Here is a 27,107-nt window from a genome sequence, read left to right on the forward strand (position 1 = left end):
TGTTTGGTGAACTCTCAGTGGTTAGTATCATATTCAGTAAGAGACTCAGATAGTCTTTTTCTGGAATTGAACAGAGACAAAAATCTCAGAGCTGCCAAAAGAGCAATAAAAACACAAACTGCATAGATTAAATGCCACAGATTACAAAATGCTTAGGAGATTGAAAATGGCACCTAAAGTAAATAAATAGAGGGTAGATAATAATTGGGATGAAAGAGAACTGGGAAAATAATGAAAACTACACACAATGCTTTCCCAATGTGTTCACAGGCAAAAAACTTACCAGGGATACCTCAGACAGACCTAGGAGGTTTTATTTTTGAAACTCCTAACAAGAACCTAGGTATATTGAGAATAGTATGTACTTGTGAATGGTCTCCTAGAGTGGAAAAAAAAAATATATATATATATATAAATATATATATATATATATATATTCATATTGTGTGTGTGTGTAATAAAAAATACACACACACTCATTGGCAAAGCATGGTGAATATTATTATTTTCTTAGTTCCACAGGGAAAGGGGCAACAAATCCCTTTCCTATCACACAGATGGAAATTACTTTTTTGTCCACTATTAAGAATTGGCTACACTTCATTAAGCCAATGGATCATCCAGCCCAATATCCAGTCATTATACCAAGTGATGTTTTCTGGGTAGTGCTATATGACATTAATCACAAAAGGTGACCCTAAACTTCCTATAATAATTCCACATGGTGCCATCATTTGATCAATTCATCTTGGATCTATTTTTATCTTCATTTTTGCATCATTTCTAGGAATAACAAATCCAATAAACTCACTCTGTATTTCATAATGTCATGATTTGATTTGTTCTTGATTAGCTTTGAATGTTTTGAAATTTGTTGATCAAATCTGTTAATCATATCAATAAATTTGATAACTTTAGTGACATTAATAATGTTTTTAGTCGTATTAAGCAGCTGGAGTATTTATGTTCTAATTATCCTCTTAAGGAAAAATATAACATGGGTTTGAAATCCTGTGGGTTTAATTATTCTGAGTGTCATATGGCTTATTACCTGATAGAAAGGAGATTAGATGTCAGAGAGCTGTAAGAGAAAGGGTTGACTGAGCTCATTTTACTTCTCAGTGACTGTTCATCAGACAATTTAGTTGAAGGGGGACTTGAAGTGGCAAGAAAAGAAAGTGGCATTGATTGCATCTAATCAAAAAGACTGTCATTACTAGCACAATTGAACTCTTACATCTGCAACCAATCAAAGAAGAGATTGCCACTGAGCATTATCCCCAAGTGACCAAATTCACTTTTCAGTAGAGCCTCAGAAACTGAAACATTCCTTCAATAACACAAGTTGCAAGTTAAGAATTTAAGGTACAACCCTCTCCCCCCCGCCCCCCGCCCCAGGGCAAACCTCAGCAGCTCAGTAAGCAGCACGGAAAGGTAAACTCTGGGGCTTTAAAACCCTGTGTTTACCGCTAAGTAGCAAGTCCACAATAGAAGATGTGGAAGCAAATAACACTATAGCTGCAAATGCCCATCGCTCATTTTTATACTGCAAAGTAATCTGCCCCTTTTTAAGGCCCGGATCCAGAAATGCGCTCTGCCTCAATGTAATCCTTTGATTATCCCCCTTGGTGGAAATTTCCTGTTTCCCTTTGAGAAAGATAATTCAATCCTGCTTCCATTACTCTTTCTCCCAGCAGGTTGCTGTTGAAAACACACACACACGATTTGTTTTTATAGTAGCTCCTACCAGCTCTGAAACTCAGAACCGTTGTGACAGATGCTGTATCCCCACGAGCGGGTCCCTGGTCTGAGAAAGCTATCTCTACCCCACATCTCCCTCTCCACCGATGACCACCTCTGACTCCTCACTCCACCATAGAAAGAAAATGTATCCTTTGCCTGCCTGGAAGACTCGGCAAACCGATCGATCTGTTATAAAAATGAAAAGAAGACTCGCAGCCTAGACAGAGGTCTTGGCAAAGCCCCAGGGAAGGAACCGATTCCCAGCCTCGAACCCTCAGAGCCCAGGGCCCAGGAGGCATTGGCCGGGCCTTTGCCTATTGGTCCCCACCTCCCCTCCCGGAGTTCTCCGGTTCTCCAGCAAGCCACACAGGGTGACTTCTCGGAAATGTTAGCAGATTCTGGTGAGGAGGAAGAGAGGAAGGGGTCATGGGGGCGAGGGATGAGATCAGGGGAGGGTTCTGCTAGCTGCTGGACACACACACACACACACACACACACACACACAAGCACGCGCGCGCGCCCCACCCATAGTTGTAGCCTTAGTTGAGAGATCGCGACCTCTCCTCTGCCGTCTACTTAGCACACAGTGAAGAGGCTGCCCTAACGCCACCACCGCGCCCCACGCAGGGTGCTAGCCGCTCGCCCTGTGCGCGGGAGGGTGGGGACAGGGCGGGGCGGGCGGCGTGGAAGGAGAGGCCGCGGCGCCGCGGCCGGGGAGGGGCGGGGCTGCTGGCGGCCTGGGCGCGCCCTGGCAGGAGGGCGCAGTCTGCGTGTGGCCCTCGCCGGCGCTCCCCGGCGGAGCTCTGGTTTCCCGTTCTTCCCCAAGGCTAGCCCGGGATGTGCTAGTTTGGGTGCCAGCGGCTGGTAGCGGCGGGCGCTCCGTGAGCACCAGGAGCCTAAAGAAAGAGGGAGAAGCAGCAGCTGAGACAACGCCGGGGAAGAGAAGCCGGGAGCCAGGAGGGGTCCCTGACGCCCGCGCCCTTCCCTGGGGCCAGATTCTGCGGATGCATTGGGTGGCCAGGACTGGCGAGCAAGGTTACAAGTAAGTGCCTTTTATCTTGCTGCTCAGGTGTGGCGGACGGAGAAGCCGCTAGTCCCTCGCTGGCGCTCGCCTCAAGCGCCACACCCACCTCTGTCATTAGCATCTCTCGGCTTTTGCCACCCGGTGTTACACCCGGTCTCTGGAAAGTAGAGACCCGAGGGGAGCTGGGCGAGGGGGCGGTGTCAAAGCAGTTGGGGAAAGAGGAGCTAGCTGGAGACAGAACTGTTTCCATTGTAAGGCCGGTCCTTTGCGGGCTTTCACCGTGTGGGTTTGCTGTCAGGTTCTGAAAATGTGGAAAAGGAAAGCAGCCGAACCGGATGGTTTCCCTACCGTCGATTACTTCTTTCTGTCCATGCTAGCGGAGTCGTTGGATGGGTTTCGATTCCGCGGGCAGGTCGTCTTCTTGGCGAGCAAAAAGGCTGTGCTATATTTCCCATTCACAAAGGGGAGCGTGCAGAACCAGCCGCCTGTAATACCTGCGGGGTAGCGCTGAAGCGCCTCACCCCTTCGCAGCACACAAACGCAAATCACAGGACTGCCTAGCCCCATTTCTCAACGCAGTTTTGTACTTTCCAAACGAATAAGCATTTTATAGTGCAATTCAGATAAAATTCAGAATCATTTTAACTTTTGATCAACTTCAACTGAAACTGTCATTTACTTTTAGGAAAAAAGTAGGTACTTTTGTTACTTGTGTTGAAGATGATTAAAGGATCAAAGCAAGATTACCAAACTGGAAAATGTAATGCCAACTATGATTATAGCAAACATTTAACTCATTTTTGTAGCGTTTTCTTTTTTAATACAGTTGCAGTTTTCTTGGTTATTTATATCTCCTCTGAAGTTAAGAGCAATTTTTATGTGAGAGAAGCTTAGAGGGAGATTTTTAAAAGCTCACTTCAATAAGATAAAGAACAAATCAACATGAGCTTTTAAAAGAATGATGTTTTCAGTCTCTGAGTATCAATGGGAGGTTCAGTTCTTTTCAGAAACACAATTGATGTTCTTACCATGATTGTTAGAATACTGCTTATTCACAACAAAGTGGTAGACAAAATATGTCATTTGGTATAATGGAGGATGTGCCTTCCATTTAGGCAACTGATTATAGTTTTACTTACGGTAAGTTTTTGTATTTTGTGAACGTTTGAAATACACATCGATTGGAGGTTCCCTTTTGGAAGTGAACCATTCTGCAGTCATGGGACACAGTTACATATTTTTACAGAGACTGGGCATACAATGTGCCATGATTTCTATGGTGCAGAGCAGGGTTCACATGGTACCTGGTGTTTCTACAGCACAAAGATGAGTCAGGTCTGGCTCTGTGCCGAGAGCATCCTGGTGCCTTCTTGCGTCTCCTAGGACCCAGAGATAAACATGGGAGTCCTCCTGTGCTCGTGCTTGTGTTTTTGCTACCTGTGGCTGAGATGAGTTTTGGCAGCAAAGAAAATGTAAGAAATTCAGAGGTGGAATCAGAGGGAACCTATTCACCTTATTTAATATGACTAACGCACTTTTTCTGTAGCAAGGAAGAAAAAATAGGATCTTATATTTTGCATGAATAATGAAAACTCATATTTATCTTATATCTATTCCTATTAGATATGTGAAAAAGTGTGTGAAGTGCTGGAAGGATTTATAAAGTATTTTTCTAACCTTGTAAAGGAGTTTAATGTTTATTAATGTGAATAATGTGAATGGGTCATTGTAAATGTCATAACGGTGGTAACTTAGGATTTTCTCTAAAACTCCTCAGCTCCTTTCCCCCAGTCTCCCTTATTTGAATAAATGGCTCCACCATCCACCAAGTGTTCATTACTCTCTGTTCCTCATGATGGCATTTATCGCTAACCAGTCCCTAGTTAGATCTATCATTCTTACTTCCTAAAAGCACCTCCATTCAATTATGCTTCTCAGATGTACAGTTTCGCCCTGTTTTTTATATCTATACTGCCACCAAAGTAGTTCAGGCCATTATCATAATTTACCTAGATTCCTGCTACAGCATTCATATTAGTTGATCTAGTTTTATAGTTTGCTCCTCTTCAGGTCACTTTTCATAATAAACAATCATGCCTCGTCTTGAAAACATTAATTGACTCATTACTGCATGCAAAAAAAGAATAAATGCAGAAACACAGACACCAATCAACAACAAATTCTTTCTATTAACACACACCTCACTCTCTGACCTGGCCCTTCTCTACAACTTCACTGAACCCATCTCCCCCTCATTTATATGCACCAGCCACACTGGTCTTTCCATACCTGGAACACATGGAGTAATTTCACTCCCTGAGGCCTTTTCAAACGCCATTCCCAGTGCCTGGGCTATTTCTTTCACTCTTTGAATGTCTAGCTCCTTCTCAAACTTTACATCTCAGCTCAAAGGACTCTTCCTCAGAGAGATCATTCTTGATCACCTTGTCCACAGTCAGTTGTCATCTCTTAGTCTTTATCTTGGTGCTTTTTATTCCTTCATAGTGCGTACTAAATTGCATGCAGGTATGTTGTAGATTTTTTTTATATTGAATGCTCCAAAGGAACAGGGAGAAAATCTTTATTGTTGACTTAGCTTCCAGAACACTGCTTGGTACTGTTTTTTGTTGTTTTTTTTTTTTTTTGGATGGGGCAGTAATGTTCTTAGATATTTATGTACATTATACAGTACAAAGATACTACTTAATTACTTAATTCACAATAGAACACATCAATGTAGTAAATTTATGCATTTTATGATTCAATTTCGTTTCTATTTGTTGAGCATTTGGTACATTTACAATCCTGTACTGTGATTTTGAGGAGATAAATATCCTGAGATGTATTCCCATATTTCAGCAGTTATTAGGCAATAGTGTCTTCAGAGGTAAGTGGATTATAATGTATTCTTAAGTAGGCAATGGCCACAACTGGATTAAAATATATTTTAAAGAAAGATTGGAGTACCTAAGCCGAGTGATATGACTTTAGTATGAGTGACTCTTAATGTACAGTGATAACCTTATTAGGTTTAAATCTGTCTTTTACCAAGAATTAAGGTTCACTCAGTAATCACTTAAAATATTGTTTTGTAATGAATATGGATACTTGAGTGAGCTCAATTGATTTAAGTATGGTCAGATGAGGCTGAGGCCATAGGTCCGGTGCTCAGGTGATCCAAGTTGGTGTTTACTCCAGGCTCAAGGGGCAAATTATCTCACAGATCCAAAGTGTTCACTAAGAAAGACTCAGAGACACGGTGGGCTAATCCATGAAGATCCATCACTATATTAGGAGCTGGGAGAGGGGCTTCAAAATTCACGCTGGTTAATGATAACGTCTTATTCTCTCTCTCTCTCTCTCTCTCTCTCTCTCGCTCTCTCTCTCTCTGTCTCGCTCTCTCTCTATCTCTCTTTGAGTAGCTATAAGTATACCCATTATTTTTTTGAGACTGTACTTAAAGATATTAACCAAGCAAGTAGTTTTGCAATTAACAGTTGGTTGAAAATTTCGCTTCAGTTAGGTGACCAGCTTTAATTTTTCGATTTTTTTGGTAAAGAATTTGGCAGTCATGTTTCGTCTTGAAGGACTAAACTATTTCATGAATTGTCACCAGGGATTTTGTTAAATTTGCTATTAAGGTGGCACATTGTGGTGGTGGTAATGTGTTGGGGTGCACCTGTGTACTAATTGGAGATGGCCCTCTGTTTTACATGTCATAAATTAGGTAATTTATTCTTACACAGGAGTATTACAGCTTCCTTCTTCAGAACTATGCAGTTAGATTACCACTTACGATGGCAAGGTCATAATAAAGGATATTATATGATTGTATAAAAATAATTTTCACATGAGGATTTATGGGAGAGCATTTACAGAATGTGGGTACACTACTTTTGTAGAATATGAGAGAAATTTTGGGTATTTTGCCATGCTGCAAAATGAAATTTCTTCATTGAAGGCTTAACTTACCCTTCCCTCACTGTATAGCTGGGAGGAAATGGGTTTAGGCAACAGGGAAAGCCTCAGCTCTTGGCAGCTAACAGTAGAATGAAGTTGGGAGAAATGAAACCTGGGTGGTGAGGAAAAATGCCAGACCACGATAAAGAGCGAAAAGAGGAGCGAATGCCTTGAACAGTACCAATAAACAATCTGCCATGGACAAATCTGAGTTGACATTATATATACATAGAACTAAATTATTTGATATCTTTTCACTTCCACTGAGAAAAGAGTTTGTCTTTTCTCTTTAAAATAGCAACTGCATTTTAAGTGAACATATTCTGTTACTGCTTCTTGTATATAAGAAATGGAATACCTATGGATTTTTAAGTGATATGTCAGGGAGACAAAATGCCATATATTACTAGTAAAATATCCCATTACTGTAATTGTAATTTCCTTGCTATTCATTTTATGATTTCCTTTTGTTGTGTCAAGTGTTTGAGAGACTGCTATTATTGATTATAAAGTTCCTTAAAATGTTTCCTTGGATATTTTACAAAGCTTTCTGAATCATTTATCAAAATAAGATGCAACTCTAATTGCACCTGTGATTATTCACTTGGAAATTTAGAAGGAGTAAGTACATTTCCAATGTCATTAACCTACCACTACCGTCTCTGCCCTGCAATGAACGCCTTTTTTTTCTCTTTCTGCTTCTCTTCTACATTTCATCTTCTGAGCACTTGATATATATGCCAGTAATACAAATTTTGCTTGACTGTTAAATACATATAGGCACATAATACTGTTAATTATGTGGCACATAATAACTGTTAATACATATAGTTGGAAAATTGAGCCTCTATATAAAAATTAATACATTAGACAGATGCAATAAGATATAAGCACAAAAACCTTGCTGTAGATATTTTTAGTGAAATTTTCTGTGCTATATGCCAAACTAGACTTCTTACGTTATGTGATTTTTTTTTTTTAAATAAGGGTGATTTCATTAGATGTAGTGTCTGTGAAATGTACTAATGACTCATAAACTATGTATATTACAATAATAAGATAATTTCAAAATATGTCATCTTCTTGAAGGTCTATAATTTAGAAAAATTCAAAAAATAAGTAAATGTAGATATTCAAATTCATACAGAAAAGTAAAACGGGAAAATGACAGAAATGTTCTGTGATGAGATAACCCCTTATAAATTGATTTAAAATCAATGATAATTTCAAGTCCAATGTACAGTGCTTCTTTTAGGGATTAGGGTAAAGGTAATTTCTTGCCTATGTAAATTTTGAATAGGATCGATAGAATACTTTACGGGTAAATTGTACCTTCATTTTCTCTGGGTGATTATACAAAGTTAACATTCCATCTCGGTACATATTATGAGACCAATCTTTATAGATGCTCTTTTAATGAAATAAAATACTACAAAGTTTAAGTGAGGGTTTTTCTCCCCTTAATGTAACATATATTCTTGTTCTCCTGGACAAACTTGAGTACAGGTAATTCAGGTAGGGAGAAAGGAAGTGGCATCCTCGGGTCGCCAGGGAACAAGGTTCTTAAAATCCTCTGAGATTATCTGACAGCCTTTCAGGAATAAAGGCTTTATAGTATGGTTATGCAGAGAAGCTCTTTTGCAAATTCATATTATGTGCTTATTATACTTCAGAATCTTTGTAAATATTCTTGTAAGTGTAAATATTCTTGTAAGTGTTCAAAACACAGAGGAATAAAGCTATATTCATATTAGGGTAGTGAAAAGGTGTTTTTTCTAAATATTTATCTTGCTCAAAATGTGGTCTTCGTTAAATACTTTAACTTCTCTAATGTAACTTCATTGTCTGTAAGATAGGTAGTTTCTACTTCTAAGGGTTTCTGTACAAATCAAGTTAAATACACACACACATATGTACACACATATATACTAAAAGGCCATTTTAGTGTCTCACACATGATAAGTAGGTATTCAGCTATGGTAGATAGACATTTGATAACAGTATATTATAATCAAAATATATTCAGATTATATTTTAATACAAATGGTACATTTAAAGTTTATTTTTGTTACTTTCACTTTTACTTTTAATCCTATTTCAACGAATCCTAATAATGCAGTTTCCCTGTTTTTAAAGACAGTTATACAGCTCTGATATACAAGTAGGACCATTCTATTTTGAACTCTGTAACACTCAATTGGTAAAGTTGTTAGGTATAAGCTATTGCAAATAGTTTATATGAGGTATCTAAAAACTTATCAGTAGGAAAACATGGGAGACATATTTAAAAATCAGGAATTTGTTGACCATCCAATTATATTTTCTTTATGTTTTTGAACCTGATCTATTAAAATTCTTCATTAATGGAAAGCAGTACAGTGGGGGTGACCTCCTAGATGTTCTATTAGTGGGTCTCACAACTAATATCTACTTTATAGGAAATTTTTAAAAAGCACGTGATAAATTTTCTCACTTATGTATGAAATCAAACTTACTCTAGTAATTCAGTCATCAGGAATACAACTCTGAATTTTTAAATCAGCAAAAAAGATGTTTCAACCTGAGGGAAGTATTTCCAGTAAGTCCATTCTTTATTTCACTGGTGATACATTTACAAAAATCAGAAAATTGTAAAGCAATTCATCAAATTAAGGGTAATCGAATTGTTTTTATTTATTGTTTTCTTTTTCAATCCACAATTCTTCCCCAGTAACAAAGACTATGTATTGCAAGGAGTAGGCCAGGGCAATATCATGAAGACAGAAAATGAATATATTATAGTACACTGCCGTAAGGGAATATATAGATAGCACAGTTTACATCTTGCTAATATTACTGACAATAACATTAATTTAACAGCCTCAAATATGAAGGTCTCATTTTTGCCAAGCATTACATTAAGGGATTTACAAATGCTCCTTTTAAATCCCCACTACCATCTGAGGTGAGACACTAAGGCTCAGAAGTTACCTAACCTTCCCAAAGATTCACAGTGATTACTAAACCCAAGGAACATACAAATTCTTTTCAAAGGAGTGAAAAATCCTATTTATCCCAAGAATGTACTTGCACCTATCCCACACAGATATACCTGATGGTTATGTTACCAACGATTCCACAAAAGCCTTTTTTAACCCATAATGGAACTGAAATAGTCTACATATTTCATTATAATATTAGAGAACAAGAAAAACAGATCGAAGCTTGTTGAAATGTTCATCTTGAATAATGACTTTTGGGGAGTGCATTTGTGTTAAACTGAAATTTGGATTTTGGATTTAGGTGGACGTTTGAAGACATAATGACATTATGAAATGTATCATACATTTTCAAAAGTGTTATTGATGTTATTTCAGAGGATGAGTGACTTTGCTTTCCTGGTCAAGGGGTGTCCTTCTACTGCTGACTTGATTTGGCCACGATTCAAATATTTGTTTTATTGTGAAGAAATTATACAGGGAAAGGGATTCTCCTGAGGTAGAAAAGAGTTGAAAGAAGAGGAGTAATGTCATTAAAAGTAGTACCTGTGTGAAGTGATATGGATGAAGTTCATTCACCTATGAGTGATGAGGAGAGCAGACGGAATGAAGTTGCACATATGAGATCCTGGGTGTGGTTGGAGAAAAAGGGAAAGTCAAGTGACCTTTTGCAGGGTGAGGAAAAAAGAAGACGTATTCATCTAAAGTTCTATGTCTGAGAAATTAAGATATAGACATTCTTAGTTAGAAGAGTACATACAAACACTTTTAGCATCACATTGGTACGCTCAAATGTAACCTACATCATAGTACTTATTGTCGCAAAGGGTCAATGATTTATGTCAGTTAAAGAGTTTCTTTAACATCAGTGATTCAAGGTGTTTACTCTTGAAGGTTTTCAAACATTTGGGAAAATTAATTTATTTTACGTTATAGTGATAATTTCCAGTGCAAATGACTTTCTTTTTTTTTATCTATTACATACTTTAATACTGTAAAAGTACATAATAGATATTAAAAAAAAACAAGAGAATTTGGACCCCTGAATTCTATGATATTTCTCAATTTGTTCAAATATTTGTGGATTGGTTTGGCAGTTTGTCCACTAGACTGTAAGGTTTTAAGAGTAGAGACCATAGCTTGTTCATATCAATATTCCTGCAGGGTGTCTTATATTCAGTGATTCCTAATACATAGTTGCTGAATAAATTAATAAATGAATCACTTATTGCACAACTATATGCTCAACTTTTATTGAAAAAGCTCTTTTTCACCAAGACTTGCTTTCTAAGAATGTAGGAGAAATAACTTAACAAGGACTTAGTAATTTATGCTCCTCAAGCCTAGCTTTTTATTATTTCTAGGTCCTGATGTGATAGAGTCATATTTCTTATTTCTTACACAGGAAAGGAACAGCACTCCTGTTTATTTTCTGCCACATTTTGGGTTCATCAATTCTAGTGACAATATTTAGTCTTTTTTGCATAAAAGAGCCAAAATATTTTAACATGTATTCGAGCTGATGCCTTACAAAAGCTGAAGCCTCAATTCTTTCCTAAAAATGAGAGTTAATCTATTGGAGGATTTGCTTAAGAGGTGGATTGCAGTCAGATAGTTAGAGAAAGAGAGAGGGAGGGAGGGAGGGAGGGCGAGGGAGAGGGAGACGGAATGAAAACTAGAATTTCCAACTCATTTGCCTTCAGCTGGTGATCAATCATTAAGCCCTATCTGGTTGGCTTCCAACATGTATATATAGGTCAGGAGTTGGGAATCCAAGTTTGTGTCAGTGCCATTGAGGCTTGTGGAGAGGGAGAACCTGGCAGAGATCCCAGGGATAGTGGTAAAGGCATGCTGAGGTGCTCCAGGTCAGCTCCTAGAACTCTCTGCATCACTGTTCTCAGCATTCATGTTTTCTGATATTTAACAGTAATTCCTTCTTTCCTTCCCTCTTCCTTCATTCACTTCTTTCAGCCAGTATTTACTGAGTAGCTACTCAGGCACTCTTGTAGACACTGGACATACAAAACATGGACAAAATATGGAGGTTTATGCTAGTTTTGAGACAGATAATGAGTAAGTAAACAAACATTTACTTACAAGTAATACAAACATTTATTTACAAGTAAACCACTACCTGTTCTCATATTATATGCTCTGAAGAAATGTAGAGCAGGACAGAGAGAATTGAGGTGAGGTGGCATTATTTAATAAGGGTGGTGCGAAAAGCCTTGTTAGAGGTGATATTTGAGCAGACAGCTAAAGGGGATTGAGGAAATGAGGGAGCCAGCTAAGCAACAGGAAAATCATTCCAGTCACAAGGAGCAGCAATTGCAACAGCCCTAGGCATACCTGATGTGTTTATGGAATATCAAGGAAGTCAGTGTGGCTGAAGTGGAGAGAGCAAGGTAAAAAGTAGTGGAAGATGAGGGCCTTTTCTTTTTGGAGGGCTTTTCCTTAATTTGGAAAAGCTCATTAAGTCTGCAGAGATCTGTATGAAAGTCAATTCTGCAGTGACCGGCATGGGACAAACTGCGAGGGGATGAAACGTGCTTCCGCCCCCCTGCCCCCCAACTGGATACCATTCTGGACATGGGTATAGCACAATCCAAACAAATGATTGGGGAACTCCGAAATTTCCATACAAAATTTACCTCTTTGTCTTTTTTTGTGTGATTTATATGTAATTGTTTTATATTCTCTTCCCATGATGGCTCCGAAGCCCTTATTACTCTGTAAGGGAAAAAGGACTAGTAGGACAACAGGTTACAATTGAGAGTATCTGTAAATATTTAAATTCTAGACACTAAAACATGGTGAGAGTACAATAATATTTTGATTAATTTTTATGCCTATTGTGTACTTATTACTCATGAAATAATGCTGCTGCATAGATGTCAAGGAGTATGGCTGGCAAAATACACCCCAGAGAAGCACACTTGTGTCCTATTAAGGTTGACCCACTGCTACGGCTATGACTTTAGTATCCTCCTGACTCTACACCTCTCCTTACACCTTTAAGGAAATACTTCTGAATTAATTTTATTGTGGTAAAATATACATAACATATTTACCACTTTAACCATTTGTAAGTGTACAATTCAGGGGCATTAAGTACACTCACATGGTTGTGCAGCCATCACCACCTTCCATCTCTAGAACTTTTTCATCATTCCACTCTGGATCATTGTACCCATTAAAAAATATCTCCTCATTCTCTCCCCTTCTCCAAGTCCCTGGTAACGGTTACCATTTTACTTTCTCAATGTGTTTGACTATTCTAGGTACCTCATATAAGTGGAATCATACAATATTTGTCCTTCTGTGTTTGGTGTATTTCACACAGCATAATATTTTTCAGATTCATTAATGTTGTAGCATGTATCAGGGTATTCTTTCTTTTTAAGGCTTATAATATTCCATTATATGTATATATCACATTTTGTTTATGCATTCATGCATTGATGGACATTTGGGTTGGTTCCACCTTTTGCCCATTGTGAATAATTCTGCTATACACATTGGCATACAAATTGATCTCTGCATATAATTCTTTAGGGTATATACTCACAATTGCAATTGCTGGATCATATGATAATTCTGTGTTTAATTTTTTTGAAGAAGTGCTAGACCAGTTTCCACAGTGGCTGCACTATTTTATATTCCCACCAGCAATGCACAAGGGTTTCAATTTTCCACAGTCGCGCTTACATTTATTTTCTCTTTTTTTATAATAGCCATTCTGCTGGGAGTAAAGTGGTATCTCATTGTGATTTTAATTTGCATTTCCCTAATGGTTAGTGAAGTTGAATATATTTTCATGAGCCTATTGACAAGTTGTAAGTCTTCTTTGAAGAAGTATCTATTTAAGACCTTTGCCCATTTTTGAATAGATTTGTTTTTGTTGTTTTTGAGTTGCAGGAGTCCTTTATATATTGTGGATATTCTTTTTTTAATTTTTTAAATTTTTATTAGTTTCAGGTGTACAAAGCAATATAATAGACATTTATTCCCCTCACAAAGTGATAACACCCCTCCCCCAAACTACTACACCTCCGACATCATATATAGCTGTTACAATACCATTGACTATCTTTCCTATGCTGTACTCCATATCCCGTGGCTATACATACATACATACATATATATGTACATATATATGTATGTATGTATGTATATATATGTACATATATATATTTGTGTATATATATGTATAATTATACTTGACATTCAATATTGTTCTACTTCAGCTTCAGATATATAGTGTATTGGTCAGGCATCTACATAGTCTATGAAGTGATACCCCTAGTAAGTTCAGTGTGGATATTAATTCTTTACCAGATAAACAATTTACAAATATTTTGTCATCTCTGAGTTCCTGATGAAGAAAGAATATTATATATTCATATTTTCCAACTGTCTGATGTGGTTTATTCATCCTTTTGACCAATCCTATTACTGAAAGATGTTTGAGTTTAGTCCTTTCCTGTATAATCTGGGAATTCTGATTCCTTGCTAACTACTTAATAGGTTCAGACTCTTTATATTCTGATCATACATATTAGATGATATGATTAAGTAGAGCAGGAATTCTGTTTTGCTACAATCATAATCCCCTCTGACCCTACCTAGCATAATGTTTTGCAATGAGTGGGTACTCATTAATACTTAGCGAGTAAATGAGTGATAAAGACTACCTTGTTACCTTAAGTGTCTAGTAGATCTGACTTCTACTTTTTGAATCTTAGATTCATTTTATTTAAAAAAGTTCAAAAATCTCCTTTCCCCTTTCCCTTAATTCTTAGTGAAGACACTATTTTTTCAATCAATTTTTTGTTAGAAGTATTTGCAGAAAAGTTTGCTCCTGAGAACTGAAGTTTGAAGGGTAGAGTTTGTTCTATTTTTTTGTTCTATTAGACAGACTGTGGAGTAGGCAGTGTGTTTTCCCCTTGGGTGGCTATCAGCAAATGAAAATGGTGACGATTTATGGAAACTCAAGGTCACTGAGGACAGTTTATATTGTCATGAAAATATGACATGTGAACATCTTTTGTTTATAAACAGTTCAGTGCATTAATTAGAGCAATAGTTAAAGCCGGTACTGAGCAGTTAAGCACCTTTGCCATTGAATTGTTGCATGTTCTTTTTGCCTAAACGCTCACCTTATCTCAGAATCCAAGTTCCTTGGTCAAATACGTATATACTGGAATATAAATTTGAGAAAGGATAGGAATTATTTTCTTTCCATTTACTTGTTATTCTGTGGCAACTATCTAATCTGGAATTTTCTTCATGATTCTAAGCCTGTTTATATCTGCTATGAGATTCTGAAAACCTTGTCTTTAAATAGTAGAAAGTAAGAAATACTATCATATATTTAATTCAACCCGTTAAAAAAATAGCTATGCTCTTCATCTTAGTACCTTTTAAACAACAACCTCCTCCTGAGAGAATACATTTTAAACAATATTATATGGGTTTCATGTTATTCCCAGATTAAGGGCAGGGCTTCTAAATGCCTTGCCATGATTTTAGCCTGGGAGTAGAGAAATGTGAGACACGTTCAGGTCCTCTGTTTATGAACATGTTAATTTGCAAAAGGCTTGTTTGTAAGTTCTTGTGATTTATTCCATAATACTTTAGAATCCCTAGATGAATTCCCACTAAATAAGCTGTGTCTTTAAAATCGTAAAGCCAGGTACCTCCTTCCTCTGCCAATATACAGTTTCAAACAATATCTAAACCAAAAATCTTATAAATAGATGATAATTTTTCTTAATAATGTCCATAAATATTCCAAGGAATCCCTTGGCCTGCATGCGACTTAACTCACTGATTCTGATACTGAATCAAAGGACTTTGAGCCTATTGAACCATTCCTGGCATGCCAGGAATATTTCATCAGCAACTGTCAGTATGCTTGGATTTTACCTTCTTGAATGAGTACCAAGCCTTCTTTAGCTTTGGTATTAAGTTCTGGAGTATCCATTGCTCATGAAGAAACATCGTCTGACCGTGCTAGAACATTTTCCCTTAAAAAATTTTTTTTCTTTGTGTCTTTCTGGCTATTGACCAGGTTCAACATTATTAACTTATTGCATGATGATCCTGCTCAATCCTAAATAATCATTTCTGCTGTCAGATAATTAATCTTTCATGTACTTGCCACATTCCTTGTTTTCTTACTTTTCATTATTTCTGCTTTGGTTTCCATCATATTCCAGTTCCTTTGTTTATTAAATCTTTCAACTCTCATTATGTTTGCTCTTAACAATCCCGATAGACTTAACAATCTTCATCACAACTTAAGAACAACGCACATCCTGCATGCATTGCGTGGATTAATGAGCCTTAGTTTGGCAGGGTCTAAATGTGTATGTGACATACATCGCCATCTGTTGGTAGAAAGCAGGGTGGCCTTGGTTTTGCAATGACCATAGCTTTGTTTCAAATTTTGAAATATCCCAAATTGAAATCTCCTAAAGGAAAAAATTTCTGTATATGCAAAACAAACATCTATCTGTTATGAAGTAACAAAATTTAGTCTCCTTCCTTAAGAATATTAGGTATGTAAAATCAATTTATAGGAAAGTTGGTAAAAATCACTAATAATCATGGTTAGACATTTATTTTTGTACTTAAAATGTATCAGGAAATGTGCTAAAGGAAATGTTAAAATGTTTTGTGCACTTAAAGTGTACTAGGAAATGTGCTTAATGATTAAAATGCAGTGTCTTATTTTTTAAGGTCCATTAGAGTGACCCTATAGGATAGTCATTTTCAGGCCTGTCTTATGATGAAGAAACCAAACTTTAGAGATGAATTAACTTGCCCAAGCACACAAACTAGTAAGCAGTAGAGATGGGATTTGAACCTGGGTCTCTCTCACTCTGGAGCTATAAACTTAACTATGTTATGCTGTTTTCCTATCTTGCTGCAACCTATTTTAAATTAAAGCCATAAACATGTTAGGAAAATGAAATAAAATATCAGTAACAAATATTCTCCACTTAAGATTTCAAGGTTTTACTTTTACTGACCAGCTCACAGTTTATCATTAAAAATTGCAATATATATAGGGAAAGAGGATAATAATATTACTATTGTATATTTAGCCTAGGCCCTGTGTTAGTTACTTTACAGAAACTGTTTCTATTCTGATAATCTTGTAAGACATTTTCTCTGTTTCATTTATGAACATAATGCCACAGCGCTAGTTATATGTCATAATCAGGAAATTCGAACCTAAGTCATCCTGGCATCAGAGATGTTTCCGCCTTTCTCCTAAGCCATGTTGATGTTTTGCAGGAGGTAGGTACGTGCATAATCAGAGTGAAAATGCGTTTCTGTACAACACTATCCAGAGGTATAGGACCTCTCCTGCAGCCATACTTTAGTGACTCCACAGGCCATCTAAGTCTGTGATGATTCTGTGCTCTCAGGAAAGGATTAATTCTGACTAATAGAAAATTAATGTGAGCTAATACATATTTTCCCTTTTTCCTTTATATATCATGTATAGATGAGAATATATGGATTTTGCTATTAAAATTTTTCAGATAAGCCAGCAATCATTGACAATAAAATTAATTTCCTCTAAAGTAACATGCTTGTTGAGATTATAAACTTTAATTATTTTGTAAATTTGGGGAATACTATATTTTGTATGCCCATACATAGAGACAACTTCTTTCTTAAAGTATAATACAGGTAATCATTACAGGGTGTTATGAAAGACTTAGACCACGGTATTTTGATAGTTTTTCTCATCAGAGAGTCTAGAAGTAAATCTTTAACTATCTGTCTGCACTCTAAGTATAAAGTTGTCACATACAATTTAAAATTTTTTTGCATATCAGTGTTTAAATACCATAAAATGTTATAAAGCTCTTTTAGGACATGGAATATTAGACTACTTTTTTGAAGCAATTAGACTAGTGTTTGTCTAAATTGTGCCTTTAAGAAATAATAATTTTAAGAATTTATTCATACGATTAATGTAGCACTAAATATGAAGGATGCAATAGTAAGATTTCAGTAATCAGGAAAGTACTTAATTAAAATGATTGATTACTTATTTATTGATTATTATATTTAATTTATAGATGATATACTTAACATTAGAGGCTCTAAGTTTGGTAGCCAGTTCAGCCCATTTGTCTTATGATTGTATACTTTGTTTGTATGATGTAAAGAAAGGGTATTAAGAAAAGGAGTCACAGCATATAAAGATGGCAGTCCTTTTAAAGTTAACTTATAAATTTATTGCAATCTTTCTGAAAATAAAGATGACCTGAGTTTAGTGAGTTAGCACAATATACACAAGAAAGAGTAATATCTGATAGCACTAACACCATTAGATATTAAATCATTTTATAAAATTAGAGCAATGAAAATAGTGTGGTATTGATGTGATACATAGTGCCATGGAAGAAAATATAGTGTCTAGAAATAGACATTACGTATGAGAATTATAAAGATGACATTTTAAATAGGAGGAAATATTAGTTAATATTATAACAAAATATTAGTTAATATTATAATAAAACGTTTGTTAACATTATAACAGAAATTAATAGGAGTCATTGGGACAACTGAATAGCCATGTGGATAAAGATAAATTCATATTGCTATCTCATAACCTAACCAAAAATACATTTCAGATACATTTCAGATGCACAAATTCAAAATATAATATATAAACCACAAAGAAGAAATGTTATGAGAAAACGTATAGATTGTTTTCATAATCTTGAAGTAGAAATTTTTTCTTAAGGTGATATAAAATGTGATAGCCATTAGAGAAAGGATTGGTGAATTCAATTTAATAAAAAATAAATGCTTTAAAGGAAAAAAATCACCATAAACCAAAGGGAAAAAAACCCAGTAACGTGATAAAAATATTTGCATCTTGTATCACAGAAAAGGGCTCATTTCATTATTATGTTAAGAGTTCCTAAATGAATAACAAAAGACTAGTAGCTCATTATAAAAATGGACAAAGTCTTTTCACAGAAAACAAAGCACAAATGATTTCTAAAGAAATGAAAAAATTCCCAACCTCCCTCATAAAAGAAAAATACAATGGGAACTTATCAATTCCCACTTCTCAAAATGGCAAAGATGAAAAAAATAAATAAAACACTGTGTTGGAGTTGTATACAAACAATTTCAGACACATTGTTTATGGGGAGTATGAATTGGTAGAACCCCCATGAAAGACAATTTGGCAATATTTTTCCAAATTAAAAATGCAAATACAGGGTCAGGCCGGTGGCTCAAGCGGTTAGAGCTCCATGCTCCTAACTCCGAAGGCTGCCGGTTCAATTCCCACATGGGCCAGTGGGCTCTCAACCACAAGGTTGCCAGTTCAATTCCTTGAGTCCCGCAAGGGATGGTGGGCAGCGACCCCTGCAACTAAGATTGAACATGGCACCTTGAGCTGAGCTGCCTCTGAGCTCCCAGATGGCTCAGTTGGTTGGAGCGCATCCTCTCAACCACAAGGTTGCTGGTTCGACTCCCTCAAGGGATGGTGGACTGCGCCCCCTGCAACTAGCAACGGCAACTGGACCTGGAGCTGAGCTGCGCCCTCCACAACTAAGACTGAAAGGACAACAACTTGACTTGGAAAAATGTCCTGGAAGTACACACTGTTCCCCAATAAAATCCTGTTCCACTTCCTCAATAAAATCTTAAAAAAAAAAAAAAGAATACAAAGAAATATTTATTTAAAAAAAATGCAAATACAATTATGACCGACCAATTCCACTCTCAAGCGTTTGTCTCACAAATACAATTTCATATTGTGAAGCTGTATTAGAAGATAATCACTGTAGTTTTAGGAAACCTAAATGTTCTACAGTGGGGCGGGGGGTGTAGCTAAATAATTTTGGTATATCCATACAGTCAGAATTTATGAAGCTGATGTAAAAAGAGGTGATGGCTTTATACATACTAACATGGAAATATTTCCACGTTATATTTTTACGTGACAAATGCGAAAATGTTAAGCAGTATGTACATACAATGTAATTTGTGTTCAAAGAAAAATTAATAGGTATAGATGTGCTTAAGAAAACATGTAGCTGGATACACAAGGGATTGGTACCAGTGCTTGCCTCCAGGGTAGAAATCTAGGTGGCTGGGAAACAGGCAGAGGCGGAGAATTACTTTTCATTTCACATGTTTTTGAGTGTTGTGGCTATACTTATTCTTTAAAAATAAATATAATAATCCTACTTAGGGGAAAAACAAGAGTTATAAATCTTCAGTTTTGACCCAATTATTCAACTTCAAAGTGTTCTAGTTATTAGAGTTACTAACAGCTCTGAAGTTTAGGATTATAATCAAATAACGGGTCCTCAAAAATATGGCTGGAATGAATTTGAATGAATGAATAATACCTGTAAAAGTGTTTTGCAAACCATAATGTGTATAAAAATATATAATGCTATTATTAGCCTTATTCAGAATAGTCATCTTAATTAAAGAAATTTCACTATACAAAATTCTAAGTGCAAAAAAGTTTATACAGAAGATCTGAGGGAGGTACATGACTCAAACACTGAGGAAAGAATAGAGGCAAAGGTTCCATTTGATGTAAAATAAGTAAACACTTTCAGCTTCAGACAATATTCCAGGGACTGTGTAAATATCTCATTCCGAGGCTTATGCTCCCCAGAAATATATTTTGAAACTAAAACCCTTCCCTCACACTAGGAAAAATATATATGCACAAAATGTATGAATATTTTAATTGTAAAGTAACTGCATAGTTCTTTTAAGTAGAAATTATATATTTCTTCTAAATGGGATCAATATCTGTAGTATAAAAAGACCACTATCAAAGAAATAATGAATACCTCAATAGAAAAATAACCAAGAGAATAAATGGATTCGTTAAAGAAGAAACAGAAATGTTCCATGGGTGAAATGTCTGGCTATTGCATTGTTTTGTGCACCTAAAACTAATAAAATAAAATAAAAAGAAAGAAAATTAGTGAATTCAACATTCTCATCTGTCACATCAATATCTCCATTGGAAAAAAATCTTTGTAAGAGAACTTACTCAACTGTATAAAATTACTATCATTTCAGTTTCAATGATGTTTCCTTTATTTTCCGAAAAGAAATACTTATTCAAGAAGAATAAAATTAATGATTTTTTTTTTCAATTTATCCAAACTGGGAGTTTTCTAATAAAAATCCTCAAATTCTCTGGCTCAAAAAAAGAAGTGTTCCATGGGATACACATTTTAAAAGAAACATTTTTTTTCCCTATCAAACTGAGAAGCATTTAAAAAATTACTATAGTTAATGTTCTGGTATGGAAAAATATATGCTTATATATTCCTGGAGGGAACATTAATTATTACAGCCTTTTTGGCTGTATGTATGTACATAAAAAGCCAAATAGCTTGAAATCTCAATAATTTACTCTGAGTAGGTTAATTTTATTTTAATCTTTATGCTTTTCTGTATTTCCCAAATTTTCTACCAATGAAAATTTACTATTCTTATACTGGACCATATTAGTAACCCCAAATTAGTTTTATGTACATCTTGCTGTAAAGGATTGCATCTTGGATTTAATGATAATAAAATCTTTTCTCTATAACTTGACCTTGTTATTTACCTACAAACTTTTAAATAAACTGCATTATTTAATTTCATTAAGTTAGGATTAACCAACAATCTAGTATTGTATCTGTGCCTATGTTTCTAAAACAATTGATTAATTTATCACGTTGTTAGCTCTCCAGACATTTGGTGATTTTTCCTTAGTCAAGTATATATTTCAAAAGAAATATTTGCAGGTTTGGGGTGCTTAAGCACTGCTAAATATGGAAAAATACTACTAACTTCTGTTATGACTAGTGTAATTTCAGAATTAGGGAGTTTTAAAGTTTAATTAGGTGGTGTCCACCATATTGGTTTTCCTTCTCATGCATCTGAACAAGGTTTTAACTTTAATCTTTATGGTTGGTAGAAAGCTACTTTGATTAAACTCAATCAGATAGGTGGTCATTTTTATTTTAGTGTCATTAAAGTGAGAAACTTTAATAGCAGAACTTTTATATTTCTTGTGAACATCAGGCTACATATAAAGTTAAGAAGTTTTTTTGCTTGTTTCTGAATATGTTCTAACTTGTTATATGAGAAGAAAAAGAAACATTGAGAGTGCCATAAATTAAAAAGAAATGCTTCTTACATAAAGTCAATGATAGTTATTGATTATTATAAGTATTTGAAGCTACTCTCAAAATATTGCAGAGAATCTTAAGTGATTTCATTAAGTAATAATTAAAGTTTGCTTACAAATCAGTGACATATATGTTATCTTAAGGACAAGATGTTTCTTCAAGTGTTTGGGTCAGGAGTAGCTGTTATTCGCCGAGTGTTTAACAAATATCTGTGATGCCCAGATATCATGCTATACACTGGTGATAAAAGACGCCAAACACAAATTCCTATCTATGTTGCTTAGAGTCTAGTTGAAAAAGCCATGGAGACTGATGAGAGAAATTAGGTATTATTGGAGTTATGGTAAAAACCTGCTTAGGGGGCAGTTGGGAGCCCAAAGCAGACTGGAGATGAGAGGAGAAACTGATGAAGAGTTGAATTTATATCTGAAGGAAGGAAGGTAGGAAATGATGTCAGATCTCTTTATAGAAGAGTCGTTGACCTAAATATTTAAAGATTAGTAATCAGATGATCAGGATAGTTGAGACTGTTTGGACAGAGGGGGCATCATGAGAAGGCAGCAATCACAGAAATATCTGACTGTCCTTTGGCTAATGAAATGTAGAGTGATATAGCTGGAATGTAGACTGAAAATGGGGGAAGGAAAGAGGGGAAGACACTGTCAGCAGCAGAATAGGTAAAGCTTTAATGCTAGACCGGAGACATAACAGGTTAGCCTGTAGGTAGTGGTAAAAGACTTGTTTTTAGTAGGGAAGGATTTAAATCAGCATGGATTTATCTATTTTAAATTTTCTGTTAAACTGTCCAAAGTAGGGCTGTGTAAAACTGGTACTCTGTTCAAGTTATAGTATAAAAACTTACCAGTATCCCAAGTTAGTAGTTTTTCTCTGATCTCACAGGTATAAGGTTTATTTTCAAGCAACGTCAAGTATAGTTTCAACATCGTACATGTTCCTTAAGAACATGCGAAAAGAGCATAGTGGGAAAGAGTATTTGTGATACAATCCAGGCCTTGTTGTTTTTTACTGTGTCTTAAACAGTAAAAAATATTATATCACATACTACAATAAAAAAAGACTTTTCAAGTGTCACTGCATTATTTTGCATGTAAACATCCTCTTAGGTGGTATCAAGTATGGTAATATGCACCATAGTAATTAATTAAGAACTCCAGAATGAGATTTGTTCCCATTCCAATCAAGAAGGATAAGGCATTTTGAAAAAATATGAAAGATTTGTTTTCTAGTCATTGAAGTTAACCATATGGGCACCTGGCTCAAAAGTTTCGGGCTTTGTGAATCCATGTGGTTTTTCTACCCAACCCCCAAGCCTAATGACTTGGTGATCATGTTGTATTCCCTTGTCCCTGCAAAGACAGATGCATCAGCCAGGGAATTCTTTCCTCTCTGAAACCACAAAATCAGGAAATGTAATCAGAGTGCTCAGCTGAACCCAGAGCAAGAGCTTTCCTAATGGGTAACTATGACTTGAGAAATCGCATCCATTAGATAAAAAGTGATTAAATATACATCAGTCCTTTGGCAAGGGAGCTGTGAGGATATTGCAAAAGAACATCATCATGTGACCCATTTCTCCTGCTTGAAAAAGAAACGTGTTTTTACCTTTGACATGTATCATCTTTAAATTCCTCAGCTCAGTCACAGGAAGAAATTTTTTTGATGAGATTTATGCAGTTCATGATTTTTTTGTGTGAACTATGAGGTAATTGTGTGGTTGATAAATGTTATAAAGGAAATAGTTCTGACGTGCTAATGTCTGCACCCCATTTTTGATTTATATTATTGTTCTTTATGTTTCAGTTGTTTCATATTTCAAGATATTTTAAAAAATAATTCCAATAGAGGCCTCTTTGTTCCCCAAGTTAGTTTTTTTCACTTAGATATAGTACATATCTTAAATATCTAATTAGAAAAAATATGTGTGTTCATGAAAATTTCTCTTAGCTTTCCAAATAATTTTTTTAAATAAAAATAATGTTTAAAGAAAATGTAGTCGTTAATAAATGTCACCAAATAACATTAACCTTGACTATATTTATTGTTCTAGAAGTTTCTGCTTCTCTTAATTACAACCATATTTTGATTAATAATTTGCTTCCCATATTATATTAATATACTTGCCACTAACCCACTTGAGGTAATTCAAACATTTAGAATGTTCTTTTAAAGTTTTGAATAATCTTTCACTTTTTCCCTGCCTTGCATCAGCAGGCAACAGTAAGGTGACTGACAGAGAATGGGTTTACAATCATGGAATTAGAGGCGACTCAGTTGAAAGGTCCCTCAAAAATTGTAGTCTACCTCTTTATTTTACAGATGAGTTCCTGAGAGCTCAAGTCCATGTGTCTAGAATAGTAGGAAGCACAGTTAAAGAAATGATTGAAAATAATTGTCATTTAAAATTTTTCATTAGGGTATTTCTGAGCACACCTGTATACACTAAATCCTCTCCTCCAAATCAAAATTTCTCTCCATATTCTTAAATCTCTAAACCCTCAAGTCAGCAGAGATGAAGGGAGGGAGCTCTGATTCTATTGGGTTTTCTGCTGCTGAGACACATAGAGAATGCCTAGTTGCATGAGACCAAGTGGTGGGATGTTACACACAGAGACAGAAAGGTGCCAGAAACAAGTCCAGACACGAAGGAATAGAGAAGCCCCTGGAAGGGCGTCTTCACTGGCCTGTTTGATGATCTCTGTGGTTAAGTAAAATAATCAAATTAACTGTGAATTCTACATGTAGGAAAAAATGAATATACAGTTTTCATACTGAAAGGAACCTTATAGATGTCCTACTCTTTTTCTAAATGTGCTTGATGCCAAGAGATAGTTCAGCTGTAGCACACCAAGTTGGAGTTGTGCTCATGAACCAATAGTAGAAATGCTTTCAACTGAAAATATAGCAGACCAAGCATGTTAATTGAAACATTTTTATACACATGGTTCCTCTAGGCTCCTATGGTACACTGCCCCCAATCTCTACCTACAGTGTTTAGTAAAATTATGCTCTAATTTAAAATGTAGTGGTGATATTATAATTTGCAGAATTAATATTTTAATTTTTTCTGACCGTTGAGAATATTTAATTTAACGTTCCCAAATTTCAAGATGAGAAGAAAGTACTCAGTAGATAAGTAAAACATCTCGTTCAATGCAGAAATTGAAATAAATAAAATGAGTTATATAGAAAATAATAACTACAAGAAGGAAGTGGAGAACTCATTACATAACTTTGTGATCTTTTTTTTCTTTCATTGGGGCCTTAAGTTTTGAGTCTTTTCTCATTTTTCTGTTCCCTTCCTTCTGGAGTAAGGAATAGAGGGGAAAAAATGTATAACCATTGAATCAATGTTTGTTGACTCCCTACTATGTGCCTCATTGGGGTAAACATTGAGAGCAGAAAGATGAATAAGATGTCAAATCATGATGGCAGTAACTACTTTGGAGACTTAAGGACAGTGGTCCTAGGTGAAGTAAGCTTTGGACTGGCTCTGGAAGGATGAATAGTAATGCTCCTTTGGACCACAGCCACCTATCCAGAGTCCTAGATAAGTTGATGGAGCTGAATTGCAGAGAATGAGGCTGGAACCAGTTAGAAAAGGCCCTGGTGGATTAATCTCATAAGCCTTGGGGGATCCATTGAATGATATTTAAATAGAGAAATGATGTGACCACATCAGTTTTTATTTACCACTTTGATAGTACTAACAGCCTATATAGATAAGAGGTAAAGAGACTGGAAACCTAGAGATTAAACTATTGTGATAACTATTGTGATGAGAAGTACAGAGATAAAGAGATAAAGAGAAAGTGGGGATGTAAAAGGAATGACTTTAGAGATGATAGACAAAGAATAATCAACAGGACTTCCTGATTAGATGTTAAGAATCTATTCTGAGTCCCCAGTTAGTGAATGATATTTGTCATTTCTACCCCTGGCTACTGGTTAGTATCATTTAAATGAGCAGGGTGATACAGGAGTAGATGAAAATGAGATATGAGTTTGCTGAATCTGAAGGACACATCTAGAGTGGAAAATAGTTGTTTTTCATATTTTTGCAATGGAAAGCCTTTCCATTCTTAGTTTATAGGAAACAATCTATATAACAAACAGCATATGATTGCACATGTGCAAAGGTGACATATTATTAGTTCATTTTCGTTGGCTCATGAGTTGGTTGCTGTGTGGCATCCTCTCTGAGAGCCACAGCTTCTCAGCTGGGAAGTGGGCAGTATCTCTCTCACATGTTCTCCCTGATGTGCGCCTGATTTGAATACCCAGCTGTCTTGCTACAGAGATAAGGCTTAGTCCTTCTGGAACATGCGCATGAAAAGTTGCAATTCCTAATGTAGGTCCTGGGTTTATTTCAATGTAAATGTTTCTGGGCAATGTGTATTTTTATCTAGCAACCCTATCCTATGTTTTTTCCTCAAATGTTCTTTTGTGTCTCCTCATGACCCATTATATAAGCTCTAGATCAGAATGTTCTAGACCCCTTAAATTTTGGGACATGAATTTCAAATGCATGTGAAGGATGGAGTTAGGGGAGAGTAGTCTACCGGTCAGTGCCAGGTACTTCAAACATGGATTCCTGGATTTATTTTCAGTGTTGTCATTTATCGATTGCTTCACATAAAGCCCTAATGTGTTTCTAACTCAGGAAAAATGATGGAATAGTACTAACAGTGCCGCAGGTGTGTTTTGAGCATCAATTAGTTAATTATGAAATACTTGAGAGGCATTCTAAATAGCACAGAACTCAAGGCTTTTCACCTCATTTGGGGGTCCACTTAAATAGCACTTTACTAAGCCAAGGGAAACAAACACAACTTGTACATATGGAACATCACCCACTAGGATTTCTGATCTCCCAGTGTGACTGCTTGCATGAAAAAATATCCCCTGGGTGTCAAAGGCTTTCTAAAAGCAATGATTCGTGAACCTTCTGGATTTAGGACAATGTGAAATTATTTTCATCTGTATTTTTAGTTACTTGACAAATTATTTGACATGATTAAAATATTTTACATTTTGATCCAGGAGTAACAGTGGAAGTGAAATCAACATAATACTCCAAAAATATAAGGCCCCAGAGGAGAATAAGAACACGGAGAGAGAGGGCAGTGGGCTAGGAAGATGGAAAAAGAGAGTGGCAGACCAGTGCCCAAAGATTTTAGACAA

The 27,107-nt window shown here is 35.9% G+C and overlaps 1 protein-coding gene across 4 annotated transcripts in view; it reads left to right on the top strand.

The window, feature by feature from the left end:
- The first annotated feature begins 2,654 nt into the window (after positions 1-2,654).
- SCN9A (sodium voltage-gated channel alpha subunit 9) overlaps positions 2,655-27,107 on the top strand; it is a 130,996-nt gene continuing 106,543 nt past the window's right edge. For all 4 annotated transcript variants that reach the window (XM_033112803.1, XM_033112805.1, XM_033112804.1 and 1 more), the window contains exon 1: positions 2,655-2,785. The gene's annotated coding sequence lies outside the window, so the exon portion shown is untranslated. The remainder of the gene's footprint in view (positions 2,786-27,107) is intronic.

The sequence above is a fragment of the Rhinolophus ferrumequinum genome, chromosome 8, assembly GCF_004115265.2.
Source record: "Rhinolophus ferrumequinum isolate MPI-CBG mRhiFer1 chromosome 8, mRhiFer1_v1.p, whole genome shotgun sequence".
Lineage (NCBI taxonomy): Eukaryota > Metazoa > Chordata > Mammalia > Chiroptera > Rhinolophidae > Rhinolophus > Rhinolophus ferrumequinum.